Source organism: Mus musculus, chromosome 13 (genome assembly GCF_000001635.26).
Source record: "Mus musculus strain C57BL/6J chromosome 13, GRCm38.p6 C57BL/6J".
Taxonomy (NCBI): Eukaryota; Metazoa; Chordata; class Mammalia; order Rodentia; family Muridae; genus Mus; species Mus musculus.
Window position 1 is genome coordinate 5,706,121 of NC_000079.6, and position 19,268 is coordinate 5,725,388.

Sequence of the window (19,268 nt, forward strand, 5' to 3'; positions counted from 1 at the left end):
GTGACAATCGGCCCTGTTACTTCATGTGACCTTCCTCTGGGCCAGAGCTTATTTTGTTGTCTTGATGCATGTTTTATTCTTTTACTAGACTGTTTTGCTAAGCAGTTGTAGGTTCACAAAAAAATATAAATTCTCTCTCTCTCTCTCTCTCTCTCTCTCTCTCTCTCTCTCTCTCACACACACACACACACACAAACACACACCGTTTTCCCCTGTGTCAGCATCCAGTACCTGTACAAACTGTTTAGATTCTTCAGTGCTCCTTTCTAATTTCTGACTCAACAGGGGCAAGAACTTGGCCAGCATTTGTTCTAAGGCACCTCTGGCCCGTTCTGCAGTGTAGCTGTTGGTTCAGTGGGTATTTGACACTCGGCCCTTTGGGTTCTCAATTCAACCCTTTATCAAATTCACTTTATGGGTCAGTAAATTTTATTCAGACACCTAGTATTCAATATGTGAATGGGTGATTTTATTTGCCAGGAAGAACTATAGCTGCAAACACGAAAGATTGACAAAGACACTAGAAACAGAGGTTGGAAAAATAGAAGTTTTGAAACCTAATGTGTTTTTTTTTTCTATATAGAAGTTTGTTTGAAGCTATATTATATTATATATATGGAGGAGGGAGGGAGAGGAAAAGGAGGAATTCCAAATTCTCTTATAAAACCGAAAATTACAGTAATTGCTACCTCCATTCAGGTCATTTAATATTTACATTATTCACAGATCCTGTCTTAAATATATTATTAGTAAAAGAAATATTCCCTCATAATTTATATTTCATTTCAACCTCTCCAAATATGGTATATAATGTATTTTACCTCAATACTTACAGTTCCTGTCTATCATCTTTTAAAAGTCTTCCTAATCCACTAAATTAATTCACCAATATTGTATGCCTTTAATGAGAGAACCCACACAATGCTAAAATCGGTATGTTGAAATAAAACCAACAATAAAAGTTGGTTTGTTGACACTTAGGTAATCAAACAGCCTAGCTTTAATTATGTATATTTCTATTCTTCAGGGACTTCTTTTGCAGGTATATCTTATTTCACACACACACACACACACACACACACACACACACACACACACACACACAGAGCTTTCCCCTGTGTCAGCATCCAGTACCTGTACAAACAGTTTACATTCTTCAGTGCTCCTTTCCTTTCTAATTTCTAAAGTCAGTAAGAGTAGTAGACTCTCAGAGTAAATCTCACGAGTAAATACGGTGAAACGTGCCTCCGAAAGTTTCCCTGAACTTTGGTGGTAATCAAAGCAGCACATGCTCTCTGACTTCTGCTTAGGGACAAGGGTCCCTTTGCAGGCAAGAGGATTCAATAACTTTAACCTGAATCATGCATCAGCTTAAAAGCTCTGCAATAAGGAAAATGCAAATCAGTCGTCAGATGGACTACATATTTATTTATCTGTTCCACCCTCCACAAGTTCCTGGGAGAATCTCCTGCCTGAAACTATCCCAGAATCCTTTCTGCCTCCCGGATGTCCCACCTCCTATTTCCTGCCTAAGCTATAGGCCATCCGAGTTATTCCTGACAGGTGCCACATTCATACAGACACAAGACATTCTCTCTCTAAACCTTCTTCTGGGATTCACTGTGTTGATGTTGGAGGGTCATTTCTTCAAGAATTATGCTTAGGGAGATAGAAACTCTGATCATGGGCTTTCAGGTGGGCCGAGTCCACTGTCATTGTCATTCCTCTGGCAATTTTTGTTGTTGTTGCTGTTCTCTTGTTGCTGGCTAAATAAATATATGTATGCTCCTCTCTAGATTAGAGGCTTTCTCAAGGACCACTTCCAAAGTGAATGTGCATACACAGCTGATAAACCAGTCTTGAAATGAATGAGGAAAGGGAAGTGTTTGCTTAGGAAGATCTTCCATTGTATCAGTGTTTACTTTTCACTACGCTGGATTAATTGGTTCTATCTTCTCAAAAATAAAACCCTCCAGTTATGTTATGGGATGAAATGGTTTGAATATCAGGCCTTTTCCACAACTCACTGACAATTTATCCCCCAAAAGAGATAGTAAGTGGTGAGTTCAGGTAGGACCTATAAGGTGATTATAGGTCTACTGTTGGAATATGTTACATCTTAAATGGGTTTGGGAGTTAATAAGTTACCTCAAGAGAAGAACGGCTATAGGGTCCCAGCACTTAGAGAAGAAATGGACTTGGTATCCCACCACTAACCAAGAAGCTTTCTACAATTATTACCCACTGGCAAAGGAGAAAATGCTCTTATTAACTAGAAACCATATTTCTACCACCAGGACCCTGTACATCTTTGTTCTGAGTTTAGTCTGCTTGGCCACAAAAGTTTGTTTTATTCACCTGTCTCCCTCTTTTTAAATTAATGTACTTACCTGTTTATAATGTTTTAAAGGATTGATCCTAGGGTCATGTATGCACCTTACCACTGGGTCACATATGCAGTGCTCTGCTATCGTTTTTACTGAGACACGGTGTCTTCATGCTATCCTTGAACATATTCAGTAGCCCAGGCTAGCCCAGGCAAGCCTCAACGGATGATACACCTACGTCGTCATCTGTTCCCTATTCTGACTGAGGGGCCCCATGCTTAGGCACACGGTGTGAACACAATGCTAACTCACAGTTCCGATCTCCAGGCATGCTCCTCTTCAAGCCTGCAGGTCTCATATTGGCTGCACACCTCTATCATCTCCATTCCTTTACATCTCTGATTTCCTTCCTTTCTGAGTTTTCAATCCTAGAAAGCTTATTTCCCTGACTCCCCCTCCCTTCTTAGTCCCCGTGACCAAATTTCAAGTAGTCTTATGAATTCCAAAACCGTACAGTAAACAAGCCACACATCTTATCTCTAGTTTTGTGCTTCACTCTGAATCACAGACATTACTCTTTGCTGGACAACAGGACATGGTTTATATCTGTGCAGTATTCTGCCTGCCCTATCCTGTTTGTCCTTTCTGCTCTCTCTTCCCTGGAAGGTAAACATCTTAGGAGGTGGGCAGCTCTTTCATACATCTACTCTGACCTTTCCACCATCTCCAGCTGAAGGAAGGATCTTAGTAAGTGCTTAGCATTTTCCTGCAGACTGACAACAATGTGAAATCCTCCCCACTTCCAACCATCCAGCATCATCACTGAGGCTACAAAAGAAAAGGATGTCTAGGTGTGAGGATCTCTGAGTCTTAGAGAAGACATGGAGAAAGAGCCAGCCAGTAAGAGCCAGGAATCACAGGTAGAGAGGAGTGATGCAAACTGCCCTTGTCACAGCCCGTCCTGTGTGTGCTGTTAAAAAGTAAATGCTATAAGGAAGAGATATCCAGTGCTGGGATTGGGCCCTTAAATTTATTGTCTGTTTTAGTGTGCCTTTGCACTATTTGGCATTTGAAATTCATGGGCATTCATTTGTTTTATTTTTATAAACATGTTTATTACACGTACTGCCCTTGTAAATGCATTAGCGGTTCTATCGTTAGAGTCTAGAGCTTTCAAGTCTGTGCCGGGCCTTTTCAAAGTCAATATTAGAAAAGAAGTCGGCATGAGTTAATCACATTGTCTCTTTTATTTAACTTGTATTTGATGTATGAAATCTCTCCAGATGAATGGTAACATTTTGTTTTATTAGAGATTAGCTTCCACCACTGTTTTCAGAGAACTTTCAGGCTGGATTCTTTCCACAGGAACTAGCTTTTAAATCAGCCCCAGAGACTTCAGACTCTGAGGAGCTCAGCAAAGGGCATGTGAAGCATTTGTTTGTTGCTGCCTGAATCAGACATCCCCTTTTGAAGTCTTTCTGTTATTGGACAGAAGCAGCAGCCACCCCAGCACCTCCACAGCTGGTTCCAACGGGGCAGAATCATACACTAGAAACAGCAGAGGAATGGAAAGATTGTTCCTTGTTATAAAACCAATCAAGCCCCTTCCCGGTGACAGCAGCATCTTTGGACTTTGAGGACATTCTATCAAACACTCATCCATCTTGATAAATTTTCTAGCAGTCTTCATACTCCACTGAGGTTAAAGTAGACCAGGATGGCTTCAAAGTTACAATTCTGCTGGATCAGTCCCTCTGGTGCTAGGGTTATAGAATTATAATAGTAACACACCCTACTCTAAAAGATATATGCAAGTTTTTGAGATATACTTAATAAAAATTATGCAGTCAAGATAAACAATATGATACATATATATATATATATGTATATATATATATATATATATGTATATATATATATATATGAAAAGATTACCACAATCCAGCCAATTAGTACATCTATTCTTTTATAGTATTAACTTTGTGCATGTGTGTGTAGAACAAGAACACATAAAATCCAGCCTTTTAGCAAACTTCAAGGACATCATATACTATCTCTTAAATTTTTGTTAATAGTAGTGCATAGCACATTTGTGAGTGTGGACATGCACGTGGAAGTGGGAGGACAACTTTTGAGACTATGTTCTCTGCTCCCACTGGGGGATGTGGAATCCAGATTGAACTAACATCATCAGGCTTGTACAACAAGTACTTTACCCACTGAGCCTTCTTGCTGGCTCCCATGCCACTATTATTAACCAGAGTCAGTATCTCAAACATTATTTCTCTGCAACATACTCATCCTATAATTGAAGTGTCTACCTCTGACCAACATCTCTCCACCATCCACCCCCAGATCCTACCAGTCACTGAGTCCTGGGCACTGCACACTTTGTTTCCATAATGACAGCTGTTCTAGGTGTCTGGGCACTCATTCAGTGTTTGTCTGCTAGGTTGCCACTTTGCCAATGCTCAGTTCTAATTGTTCTTCATTCCAGAACTTCTGGGAACATGTCCTATAATATATCCCTATATTATATAAACCGTAAGCATTCAAGTAGAAAGATTGTCTATCAGTCTGTGCAGAATGAACAGTGTCATGCCTCTCACAGCTCTCTCTGTTCCTCAGCTGTTTGAACTCACGGGCAGGGCAGTTAAGGTTACTTCCATGACTCTCTGCAAGAAAGGGCAGTTGAGCCTCCAAAAGTTAGCCCCTTTCTGTTTCGTTTTTCTTATACTGTGCCATATTTAACAACAAAGTAGACTGCCCCCACATTCTCACACAGGACGCCTGGAGTCTGTTCTGCAGATTATGAGTAAGGCTTCAATTTGAACAAGAAGGGTCACCGCATTGGACAGCAGGCATCTTTCAATGAATGTGATGACTGATTGGTTGAAATTGAAAGGCAAAAGCTGATCCTGTTTTTCTCCATGTAAAAATCCCCAGGTGGTAAAGAATAAAATGGCCAGGATTTTTTTTTCCTAGGCAGATTAACTGAAGCCTACAGACTTATGGTAATAACTGTAAGTGCAGATGAAGCTGTGGGGAAGAGGAGTCTGAATTTTGGTGGTTGGTGGAGCCTAAGGTAGAGGCAATTGCTTGCTCAGGGTATAGAGGCTAGGCAGCCTAAGAAACCCTCTCCCGCTGCTGGAAAGCTCAGAAGAGTGAGCCAGTGCCTCTTTACAAATGAGGCTGGAGACAACATCGAAGTACACACTTCCCAGTATCTGGGATCTAGGACCAGAAATTAAAACCCAATCACAGCACCCAGGAACAGGAAAAGAAACAGAACACTGGGTTAAAAGCATGACCAAAACACATGGCCAACATCTGGACTAAAACACAGACCAGAAACAAGACCAGGACACAGGACAATGAGCTGAACTAAGATTTAGTGCCAAGGGTAGGACCAAAACACAGAGCCAGGATCTTGACTAAGACACAGGGCCAGCAGAAACTAGACCAGGACAAGAAGCCAGTAACAGGACCTGGACTCATGGCTAGTCAAAGAACCAGGATTGAGAATCAGCCAGGTCATTGGACTGGGACATAGGACCAGGCCCCCCAAACCAGTTTTGGTTACAGAACCAGGTCATGGTAACCAGAACCAGAACCACCAGCAACTCAGGAGCTATGAATCAGGTCACGGGACTTAGAATCCAGGAAAGACTCAGAGATGAAGACTTTAAAGAGAAGTAGATGTCCCTGCTCAATTTTGGAGGCCAATTAGACGCCTGGGTCTCACTCCAAGGAAATAAACTACTTATACAGAATCATAAATAAGGCTCTGAGGCAGTGAAGCAATCAGTGTGTAGAGTACTTCCCTCAAGCGTGAAGACCTGAATTAGATATCCAGAACTTACATAAAAATCTCTCATGGAGGCTGCTGTTCTAGGTAGGTAGAGACAGGAGGCTCCCTGGGGCTTTCTTGCCAGACAGTCTGCTTCCAGGTCCAATGAGAGACCTGTCTCTATAAAATAAGGGGAAAGTGACGAGGGAACACAACCTCATAGATTTCTAATCTCTACATGCTCACATAGGCACATGTACAGGCACAAATTTGTGCATACCTCCAAACATGCACACAAACACATACACACATACCACACACACACACACACACACACACACACACACATACACATACACACACACACACACACACACACACACACACACACACACACACTAAATAGAATCCTAACAAAGTAGGAGGTGCCTCATAGTATTGCAACTGAATATGGCACCTTTGGTTGATATCCCTGGGAGGCCTGCCCTCTTCGGAAGGGAAATGGAGAAGTAGATCTGGAGAAGGGAAAGGAGGGAAGACTGGGTGGAAGGGGGAAATAAATGAGATATATGAGAGAATAGTACTACTAGTAGCAGTAATAGTAATAATAAAAATAATAAAGAACATATTTTTCTTTGCGTTTTATAAACAACATACAGAATACATCATACTCAAAAAATGTAGGCATGGATGGGTATCTCTGAATTTATTTTAAAAGGGCCTATTGATTCTTTCTTAAGCACTCTGGCCAGTCCTTATCAACATAACACAGCATCTCAAGGCTAAGGCTCTTATCTCTACTCCTGGTTAGAGTTTACATTCAAAACCAAACCCAACCAACCAACCAACCAAACAAACAAACAACAACAAACCACTGGGCAACATAAAAGCTGGTACTTTGAATTTATCACTGGGCTTCTCTGAATCAGTGGCAAAGGAAACCAATAAAATGCCTAAGTGGGGTTAATGGGATCTTAGCAGACAAACCCATCATTTGTGTATTCTCCATGCTACAGTGGGTTGGAGAGAGCACTTCATAGTTGGCTGACTCCCCACTTCTGTTCCTGTTAGAATTTTGGTCTTAGAGTAAACTTACACCCATTCCTTAGTGCCCTGGTTCAGGTTGTCTTGGCCTTTTTATTACGGGTCGTGTTTACCAAAGGTTTACAACTTGGCTGTAAACACCAGTTGGCACCAAAACCGGAAAGTTGGCATGAGGAGGTTTGGCATAAACATTGCCCGGAAGCACTTTTTTCTCTCTCTCTAAATCTGAGAAAAACAGGCTAGGGTCATTTTCAAGTTATTTATGTTATTCATGCATAAATAAAAGCGAAGCCTGACAGCATCAAACAGTTGTTGGCTTTTGCAGGCCTCAAAAATAGATTTTATCCAAGAAAAGTAACATTTGGTAAACAAATACTCAGTGACAGGCTGTTAAAAAAAATAAAGGGAGGGGGAAAAGGTGTCATGGGATGGATTAAATAGTAAGAGAAGAGAGAAGGTTTCAAGAACCATTTTTTATGTCAGAGAACAGAGTCAAGAAAGTTATTGTTAAACGGAGAAATTTCTACAGACTCAAAATTATAAATAAGCACAATGTAAGCTTTCAAGTAGATTTTATTAAGATCCAGAGGGCACATCATCCAAGCATACAAAGTAAACAATATAGAATGATCTCAGGGGATAGAAATAAATGATTTTTAAGTATGCATTCTAAAAGCAATGGAATGTTTAAAGCATTTTAAAACTCAAGGAGAGAGGGAGAGGAGTGAGTAATGAATTAACACATGCTGATGTTAAAAGTCTTTTAAAAGAGTTAGTTGTCAGTGTTCAAAGTCTCCTCTTGTCTTCCTTTTATTAAATTGTTTAGAAATGCAATTTGTAAACTATAAACTTCGGCAGCTTGTAGCTGTATGCTAAAGAGAGAAAGTGATGGTGTCAACTGTTCCCTAAAGATCGTCTTTCTGGCAAACTTAAAAGTCAGCCTTGACGTCAAGTGACCCTGGACAAGAGTCTGCATTGAGTTCTGCGAAGTGTGGGCAGAAAGGACTTTCACTCTGGAAACCCTACCAGGGAGGAAGGACTGAAGAAACCGTTTAGGGAAAAAGAAAAGCAAGCCAAGTCAAACAGAAAGTAAAAATAAGTCAGTGGGGAAAGAATGTCAACTGCAGAAGAACGTAGCCTGTCTGCTGCAGCTCGCGTTCTGGAACACGTGTTCTTTCGGCAAGGAAGCGTTTTCCTCAGCTTGTTTTGGTTGCTCTTCGCAAGTGAGGTTGGAGCTATTGTTACGGCTCAAGTCAGGGACAGTTACATCTGGTGGCCAAAGCTGTATACTACCCATTACAGAAGGTAACTTTAGACACACTGGGCAGAGAAACAGAATAGTGCCATTCCATAATAGAATTAACCCTATGAACAGCCCGTAGACATAAGCCAAGACATCCGATCCGTATATTTCAATGCCAATTCAAGATGAAAAACGTTTCCGGGACTCATTTCAAATGTTTGCCTCCCTGGAACTACCTAGGTCAACTTCATCTACAACTACATCTAGAATATGATAAATGTTCCTGATGTGTGCTGCTTCAGATAGAGTCTATAAATCAGTTTACTTACCCTACTATCAAAGCTGTTGCCAGGACAATGTTGTGGCTCTGAGGAGACCAAATCACATGACCTGAAGATAAGTGTTTACATCACAGAGCCACAGAGTGCCATGGCAGACACTGAAAAGCACAAATATACACACAGGATAATCCCTTGGAGACTGTTATTGTCTGTGAAGGAAAAGCCCTAGAGAATGTGGTCTGGACACCAGAGACCAGAGAATAAACATGCTCATCAGATAACATGCTTCTTGGAAAGGGACCTAGGCAGCCTTCAGTATTCTCAGAATTGGCAATTAGTTCTTATTATATTTGAAAGACACATATTTCACCTCAACTGATTAGTCATGTGGCTTCTTCGAGGACCTGAAATGGATTTTTTTGAATTCTCAATTCCTGATATTGAGAATTCCTATGCCTGATATTTACCAGAGCTTCAGCAAGCATCTGTCGAATTAACAGTCAGCATGAGATGCTATGATAAGACATCCGTTGTCACACACTGATGCTTTGTTATTTTAACTGTCTATGCACTAAGACAGGGGTCCTAGATTTGGCTTTGTTTAAAGCTTTTGTTGGTTTATTTGGTGATTTGTTTTTTATTATTTTAAAGGAGTCTTACATGGCCCTTTGAACTTGGTAGTCTAGGATCACTTGAACTTCTTATTCATCCAACTTCTAGAATCAGCACTGTGAAATGCTTGGCTTTCTAGTCCTAGGGTTTGAACTCAGGACTTTATGCGTGCTAGGCAAGTACTCTGCCAACTGAGATATGTTCACTGCCTCTTGGCCTTCATTTTTGGTGGACTTTGAAGAAGTGGTTAGAGGCTAAAAGAAAACTTACACCAATCATAAATAAATAAGTTGTTTTTAAATGCTCTTTTGTTGTATCATTTCCACACAGATCAATATGAACAGGTAAATATGAATGTACACCAATAGATAATAAGTAGAAAACTGACAAATGATAGACCAATTGATCAACATATGTTGATAGATGTGATTATAGATCTATTGATTAATCAATAGATAAGAGTTGACATTAATACATAATAAAATGATTAGTAAATAGATGAGAAACAATAGATGATCAAATAGATAAATAGATGTGTAATAGAAAGAGAGAGAGATGGTAAATAGGTGACACATAGAGAGTAAAGAGACGGCAGATAATGGATGTTTGATAGACAGGTAGATGATAGATAATAGGCAGATAGATAATAGACAGACAGACAGACAATCAGACAGACAAATGCATAAATAGTCCTCAATATGCTCAATGAAGAAATGTTTAGAAAGCATGATCAGACAACACTAATAATTTGACAACTGCTAGGGCAATGTGTTTCCCAGCTAAGCATTTTAAACCCACAAATAATTTTGTCTGTCTCTATGCTGATATGGTAGGGGTATGCATTTGAAAATGAACTCTAGGAATGTAAAATTGAGCAAACGTGATTTAGGGTCTGCAGAACAACAAAGGCTAGAGCATGGCATCTGGAAGTAGCCTACGAGATACAGGCTGTGACTTGTTCGCCAAAGCTATGGGTCTGCAAGCACATGGCTGACTCTGGTACCTATATTTATATTCTCTGTATGTAACTCCAGAGCACAGGAACTACAGAGAATTTGACTGGCCCCAGATCAAAGATACAAAGAGATGATTTAACACTTTTCTTAGTGGTTCTTCAGTGTTACACAGCAAGTCTTGGGAAATGAAAGAGAAAGTTCTCTACATTGTAAATATTGGGACAAACTTGAAAATGAAGTGAAGTTGCATAGAGAAAGAGCTTAGATTTGGGAATCTGAGAAGCCTGGGTTCAGTGTTCTACATGTGCAAGACATCACTTTGAACAAATTATACAATCCATGTAAACCTTCAAAATCTCAGATGTCAAATGGGGTTCTTTGTACCAAGTCCTAGACAATTCACAGAATGCCGTAGCCTAAAAACTTGCCATGAGTCCCCCTATGTTTTACACCTCCTATCCATTCCATCATTAAATGTGGCAGATTCGACTTTCCAATATATGTGGACTCTGCATTACACAACACTCCTTGATCTTCCAACAGTTGTCTCTTCCTGGACTGTGTTCCTAGCCCCTCCCCCTACTTCCTCATTTGCTTCTCCACAATACCAATGTGAGTACTGAGATCATATTGTGTGTGTGTGTGTGTGTGTGTGTGTTCACATTTGTGTGAGGGTGTTGTACCTCATGTGTGCACATGAAAAGGCCACGGTCAATGCTCAGTATCTTCTTTTATCACACTCAACCTTAGTGGGTGAGACAGCCTTCTCACTATGCATGGAGCTTGACATTTTACCTAGAATGACTGGCTCAATTGAACGCCCCCAAGGTCTTCTGTTACCTCTCTCTCCTCACCAAGCTTCAGGGCTACAGATCTATGCTTCAATACTCTGCTTTTACAAGGGTCCTGGTGACCAAACACAAGTTCTCACACTTATACAGCACACGTTCTCTTCACAGAACCGCCTTAGTATGTTCTTAAACTCACAGGAAATGCTGGTGACTTTTTTGTTCTGTAAGAGAGCAGAGGCCCACAGAAGTTTCTGGAACATTACCTTTGCAGGCAGGTGAGACTCTCTTAGCTTTTGTCTATAGGCCAGTGCTGAGGTCTATGAAACTGCTGGAAACCATTTGACCTGGGATCTTGCAATTTCAAAATAATCTTATCCTTCTGCTGTAAATGACAATAGCATGCTAGCTGAGGCAGAAGAGAGATGGGGAGTAAAGGATGAGCTGTTGAATTCAACAGTAGCTCCAATGTAAGGCTTAGAACATTGTAAGGCAGAGACCAGAACAAACCAATGGCAGTGATTTGTGAATAGTTTCAGCAAGGCTCCAGCGAGGCCATATTTTCACAGCTTTATAAATTACTTTCTTCCTTTTGGAAAAAAGCATTAATGATGTAAAGAGGTCACTTAAATTTTATTGCATTTTAGGTGGAAATTATATATTACAATTGAATTTGCAAAGTTGGGTATTTTCAAAGGTCATAGAATGCATGCCTCACAGATGTGAGGGAGCATTATGAAGCAGGTGTTTTATTGGCTGTCTGAAGGATGAATTTTCGTCTATTCTCTACTTTTGATTTAATTCTCAGACTTCATATGTAATCTGCCTCCATTCCTCTTATTGCCTTTATGACCTTTGATAGAGATGGAGACAATGAGCATTTCAAGAGAACACTCTCAGTTACAACATGCCACCTCAACCTGAGCCAGTGCAGGAGGGCAGAGAACATTACGGACCCTTAAGGAGTGACTCACTTTCATATGATAAAATACAAGAGGGGAAGGAAGTATGCTCTGAGCTGAAACCCATGTCACAGGGATTCGGTCTGTTGAATATAGAGCACCTTGAATCTTGTTTGCTGGCAACATGGTCAAGTCTAAGTTTTCAGTGGCTACCTATTGTGTAATGGTTACCTTTCCAAAGATGTCCTCTTGATACACACCCATTTTCTTAATAGTCTATGAGGGCATAATTTCCTTTTAATAGATAAAGGAAATTTCAGCTCGTAGACTAAGAGAAGAGTAGTTATGATGAGTCTCAAGGCAGGCCTACAATTATCTATGTCAATGATATGTTGGTAAAAAAGATAATGGATGTTCACTGGGCACTGTCTGTGTACCCTTGACACATGCATCCCTATAGGTTAGGCACAATTGTTATATCAATTTTACAGTGAAATGGAACGATTTGCAAAGTCTGAATGAGGTGTACCTACTTCAAGTCTTAATCCTGTGCAGTTCCTGGTAGCAGACACCTCCAAAAGTCACAACATTGCCACCATGGACCAAGTCCAATTACTTAGGATGCTAGTAAAAAAATAAATTATGGAAATGATTCTGATAAGGTTTTTATATGGAGTCTAAGGAGGGCTAGATCTCTATCTCAGAGAAGACTCTCTAGACTCTTCTAGAACTTGTTTGTCTCTTGCTGAGAGTCAAGCCAATGAAAAACAGGTATGTTCAGCAATGTAAGTAAATTTTCTAGTGAAAAGAACTGAATGGGTTATGAGGTGTCTCTACAGTTAAGCACAAGATCTTCCCTGCCTCATTTCAATCACACCTCAATAATATGCTTTATCATCCTTGCCTCCATTTACTTCAGCTAGCTTTGATCATTCTTCAGCAAAGCATAAATTTTGAACCCTTAATCTTTTCCTTTATTTCTCTCTCCAGTTATTGGGATTTCATCTGTATGTTATCAGCATGACCTGCCCGTTCCCTCTGAGTACTGATCCCCTTTCTTTGATATAAATCCTAAAATGCCACTCAAACTTTGGGAGTCCAGGGAACCACTTCAGGTTCACCCAAGTCCTTCCCAGGCTCTTCTGTAGTGAAGGTCTTCCTTTGGCAGGCAAGACCTTTTGACAATACTTGTTCAGTGATCATTGTAGTCTAACATCATGTAGCTAGCTACCTTTAGTTCCCACATTTTTCTAGTCCATATTCTCAGGATGTCCCAACCGGTAAGAAGAACACATGCTCCATTATGTTCATAGCAGCCTTGTTTATAATAGCCAGAAGCTGGAAAGAACCCAGATGCCCCTCAACAGAGGAATGGATACAGAAAATGTGGTACATTTACACAATGGAATACTACTCAGCTATTAAAAAAATGAATTTATGAAATTCCTAGGCAAATGGATGGACCTGGAGGGTGTCATCCTGAGTGAAGTAACCCAATCACAAAGGAACTCGCACAATATGTACTCACTGATAAGTGGATAATAGCCCAGAAACTTAGGATACACAAGATATAAGATACAACTTGCCAAACGCATGAAATTCAAGAAGAATGAAGACCAAAGTGTGGCCACTTTACCCTTTCTTAGAAATGGAAACAAAACACCCATAGAAGGAGTTACAGAGACAAAATTTGGAGCTGTGACGAAAGGATGGACCATCTAGTGACTGCCATATGCAGGGATCCATCCCATAATCAGCTTCCAAATGCTGACACCATTGCATACACTAGCAAGATTTCACTGAAAGGACCCAGTTATAGCTCTCTCTTGTGAGACTATGCCGGGGCCTAGCAAACACAGAAGTGGATGATCACAGTCAGCTATTGGATGGGTCACACGGCCCCTAATGGAGGAGCTAGAGAAATTACTCAAGGAGCTATAGGGAACTGCAACCCTATAGGTGGAACAACAATATGAACTAACTAGTACCCGGGAGCTCTTGTCTTTAGCTGCATATGTATCAAAAGATGGCCTAGTCGGCCATCACTGCAAAGAGAGGCCCATTGGACTTGCAAACTTTACATGCCCCAGTACAGGGGAACGCCAGGGCCAAAAAGTGGGAGTAGGTGGGTAGGGGATTGGGAGGGATATGGGGGACCTTTGAGATAGCATTGAAAATGTAAATGAGGAAAATACCTAAAAAAAAAAAATAAAAAAGAAGTCTTAAGAATAAACTGAACACTTCCAGAGTTGTCCCCAGTGCTAAATACTCAGCCCATCCCTAGTGTCCTACGACCTCCTTTATTTCCTTGATCTCCTCTGAAATCACTGCCCTTTACCTTGAGTTTGGTTTACTTGTCCCATATCTACTCGGTTGTAACTCCTCTGAGCATAAAAAGTATCCTTCCTTTTTCACACTGGGTCCAACATTGACATTTGGTGCAGGAGAATAATCAATGAAAGTTAGCCAAGAAAATATGAAATCAAGTTTGGAAAAACCTCATCCTTTTTCAGATAAAATTATTATGTCTTTCCTGTTCCAAAATGGAAGGATTATGATAAAGTCAACACAACTGATCAATTGATCAGATATTAAAGCATGAATGACGTATTTGTCCCAGATTAAGCAGATTAAGTATCATCTTTTTTTTTTTTTCATTTTTCAGACACAGTTCCAGCTGTTAAACCTAAAAGGACAATTACCTCTTCAAGGAAAGTACATCTACACATCATTTTAAAAATATACTTCCTCCTTGGCTCTGCTGTTTTTTAATTCCAGCACCTTCCCACCTAGCAACTTGGCATGCTAGCAAGGAATCTGTGTACGTTGAAGTCACTTGAAGGAAAGCAGGTCTTTCATATTTATTTGTGAACCCACAGATTGTAAAAACTTATTTTGATGGCTGGCAAGGCACTCGCTGTATTTATTATTCATGACTGCTATTTTTCTACAGGTATATTTTTTATCAACTTAGAATAACATCCTTGAGAATCACAATGTTTTTTATTCATTTTCTTATGTATCATCCACAGGATACCTTGCACAGAAAGCATGAAGAGATGACAATTGAATTCCTTTATTTAGAATACACTGTGAAAGTATCTTTAAAGCATGTGTAATTCTGTGTGACATACATAAGGGGTCTAATTACATTCAAGTCTCTAGTCTGTTATAGAGATAAATTATTAAAAATTGGAAATATGCATCTAGTAATCTTGTTTTTTTTTTCTGTCAGGTCCTTTGTTAGCTTCTTTTTGATTTTTTAAAGTGAAACTACTATTTTAGTACTTAAAAATGGTATAAATTATTACTACATTATTACTCCTTTCATTTTAGCATATTCAAACGTATAAAAGAATTGGTGCCAAAATAAAACAAACTTCCTGCATTGAATGAAAACAAATAGGTAATGAGAACTAAGAAGAAAAGGTGCCTTGTATGTCATTGTTGACATTGTTAATAGTGTTTGGTTGGACTTATAAAGAACATTATCAGGCTATATTGCCTATACATAGCCTGGCAAGATTACCAAACTGAAGAGGTCATGCTTATACATTGCATACATGTGTAAGCAGACACAAATACAGTATTATGCAGATCTATTTTTCTTGAAAGAATCCAATAAGTAATAAATGCTTGCTATTTTTCAGGGCTATCTTAAGAGAGATTATTTTATAGCTCTATCCTATTTTTTGCTACTTAAAAAACTACATCTAAAGAGGCTACAGGCAGGTTCAGATCCCCTCAAAGTGGAGTTATAGACAGTGGTTTGCTGCTATATGGGTGCTAGAAATTGAACTCGGATCCTATGCAAGAGCACCCAGTACTTTTAAACATAGAGCCATCTTTTGCTCCATGCTCTGTGCTATGTAAATGTAACATAGTTTTAATTGTTAAAAGTGTCAACTGAAGTTATATTGGTACAATCAAAAACCATTTTTATCTTTATCTCTATATTAAAAACACAAAACCAAGAAGATGTAAAAATAACTATGTTATGATCTATTCTGGACTTTGTTCAATAGATAATCATATAGAGTTTATTTCACTTTGCATATTTTGTATAGTTCTCAAAGTTTTATGCTATTATTCTAACACCGTTTCTTTACCCCTCTATTTCTAGACAAGTATCACTATTATTTCCAGTTCTCTTGCAAAGTGATGTGTGATGTGAAAAAAAACAAAAAACAAAAACAAAAAACAAAAAACAAGAAACAAGAAACAAGAAACAAAAAAACAAAAAAACAAAAAACAAAAAAAACAAAAAACAAAAAACAAAAACAAAAAACAAACTTAGATGTTTTGTGTTGATGGAGATATTTTTGGCATCATCAGCCTAGAGATGTGATGAGTAAGACATACAGACTCCCAGTTTGCAGTGTAACTGTGCAAGTCCTGTTGATAACAAGAATCACAGCAAGCTTAAATCATGCCAGTGGGCTTCTTATCATTGAGAAGTCATATAGTTTGAGGTCAAGTACACCCAAGCATATACCCATCATTGTGGTCATCTACCTACCACTTGGCAACCTGAAGCACACTGAGCCAGGCCTCGACTTTGTTGCCACTAAGGAGATTATCTAGGGTGGAGCCTGCCTCCCTAGATCACTCTATTGTTCAGCCTCTGTTGCTGCTGCTACCTGCTGGGAATCGGCCTAGCTGTTCTGGAGTCTACATCTGATCCTACACGTGGTCACCTGCAGCTGGGCTCCAAGGATGATTTGGCGGGAATGGGCTTCCCCCCTCTATTATAAAGCGTGTCCACCATTAAAAATTTGAGCCTTGATCAGAATTCTGTCTTGGTTCCATCTCTCTCTCGTCGCCTAGTTTCCCTCTTCTTTTTCAGCTCCAGGCTGCCTCCCAGGCTCGAACCCGGACATGAGAGCTGCAGGCCAGCCCCAACACTTCAGGAAAAGAAAGAAGCTAAACCCCTCCCCAGGTCATGTCTACCTTCCTGCCAACTACCATTCTCACTCCACTGCAACTTTCCTGGTTGAATTTCTCTTCATCAATAAGACTTTCGAAAAGCAAAATAGAGAGATGCTCAAATGGAGGTAAATGATTATTGATGTCCTTTCAATTTTTTAAATGAGGAATTAATTTTGAGAAATGTTTGCTTTCTGAGCACCCCATTGTATTCCCAGAACTAAACAATTTGAGAATTTTCTACTGGTTCCAGTCACAAGAACATAGTATGTCTCATGATATCTTATCTTCAAATGAACCCCCACATGTGAGAATACTTAAGAAATGTAACACACAAGGAGGAAGAGATACTTGAAATTTTAAAGATTTATGCATATTTTTAATTATGAGTATTTGTGTGTATGTATGTAGTATGTATGTATGTATGTATGTATGTATGTATGTATGTATGTATGTATGTATGTGTAGATAGGTGTACAAGAAATGCAGATGACCAAAGAGGCCAGAAGAGGGTATCAGATCCCCAGATCTGCAGTAACACATTTTTTTTTTCTGAGTGTGCAGTGTGTTGGAACTGAACTCCGATCCTCAGAAAGAGAGTGAGCACTCACATCTGCTGAGCCATATCTCAAGCCCTGAGGGTTCAATATTTCTGTAATGTGTTATGCCTTTTAAAAAACACAACATGATATCTGACATAATTATATCAGTGTGTTAATATTTTCGGTTTTTCTCAACTTAAATTTGCTGATGATCCTTTGGCTACCTGACGTCATGAGACCTTCTTTGTTTAAAAGGAAGAACAGTGATTCATCCCATTAACTCAGAATATAAAATTTTCAGATTAAAAATTATGATTTTATACAGCAGCAGAGCCACCTTCTCTTCATAGTTAAACCCATACTTACCTCCTTGAGATACCACAATTAAAGGAGTTCACACATAGCAGTCTAATAATAAAACACTGGTATTTCCTACAAAGAGCAATAGGCACAATACTAGTCTCTTTGCTTCATAATCTGAGATTTAACAGGACTTGAGGGCAAAAAGAGACAGTTGTAGGGACAAGTCCAGACAGTTCAAAACGCATTCTACTACCATGTGCTGCTTTGTGTGTTCATATTGACAATCATTTCAAACACTATCTGGATTTCTTTTTCATTCATGAAGTTTGCCAGATAATCACCGTTAGAGATAGGGGTCAGAATGCCAGAACAAGAACTCAGACCCATTCATAGATATAAAAAACAAATAAAATATAATGAGGAGTAATTAAAATATATAAAATACTCATTTCATACAAAAACTACTCGTACAAATTACGATGCAGTTGTGACTAGTATCATAATTCTGCGCACTAAAAAAAGGCCTGGAGCATGCAAATGGCCTCAGAATCACATTTTGCTTACCTCCTGTACAGAACTCTCTCCCTTCTTTCTCTGTACCACAGCTGTCTGGCTCTGTGTCCCTAGCTCCTGAGTGGCAAGAACCCAGGGCATTCCAGGCACCCTGCTGAGTCATAACCACCTCCACCCCCACTCTCTTCTTAGGTTTGAAGACCTTTGTGACTTCTCAAGTATGTGGCTCATCTGGACGCCACATTCTGAAAACTGAAAGCCCCTCCTAGCCCTGTGGCTGAGTTCTACTAGGCTCCATGCCCAGATACTGACAATTCCTTTGCTGTTCTGTTCTCAGAGACCCCTATTTATGGAATGTTGTCTCCACTTTTTTTTTTTTTTTTTTTTTTTTTTTTTTTTTTTTTTTTTTTGGTTTTTCGACACAGGGTTTCTCTGTATAGCCCTGGCTGTCCTGGAACTCACTCTGTAGACCAGGCTGGCCTCGAACTCAGAAATCCGCCTGCCTCTGCCTCCCAAGTGCTGGGATTAAAGGCGTGCGCCACCACGCCCGGCGGAATGTTGTCTCAAAATCTGAAATTGTAGGCCATTTGCACATTCAACACTGGGAAATAGACTACTGAAAACCAATGCTACAATACATGGAAGGGAGGATAATTCAACAGAAAGAGGAAACCATAAAGATCAATTTACCCCAGCCAATTTCACATTAAAATGAAATACATAGCCTGTTTTTATTTGGCTTTTAGGCCATGCCACTGAGAAAATCTTATGCATTCACAATATTATAGTTTAATATATGACAATAAGAGTGTATTTCTGAATAATGTCATGTATTTTATATACACAGTGTTTTGCAGATGAAGATGTTACAAGTTTATTTGTAAGATTCATTTCAAAAGATACATATTAATACATATTTTTCTCTTTCTAACACCTCAGCATAGAGCTATGGCCAGATATAACAGCATGAATATGTAATCCTAGCAGTAACGAGTCTGTAATTATTTGACCATAAACAAGAGCCAAGAACCTAAATACCAA

At 39.5% G+C, this 19,268-nt stretch overlaps 1 long non-coding RNA gene across 4 annotated transcripts in view; it reads right to left on the reverse strand.

Moving 5' to 3' along the window:
• Gm35330 overlaps window positions 1–18,491 on the reverse strand; it is a 33,791-nt gene extending 15,300 nt beyond the window's left edge. For 2 of the 4 annotated variants that reach the window (XR_873112.2, XR_873111.2), the window contains exon 1: window positions 18,279–18,485. This is a non-coding gene — a long non-coding RNA (predicted gene, 35330). Of the gene's footprint in view, window positions 1–18,278 lie in introns of all 4 variants that reach the window. The other 2 variants (XR_001780855.2, XR_382023.3) reach the window with 2 other exon arrangements.
• Window positions 18,492–19,268: the final 777 nt, after the last annotated feature.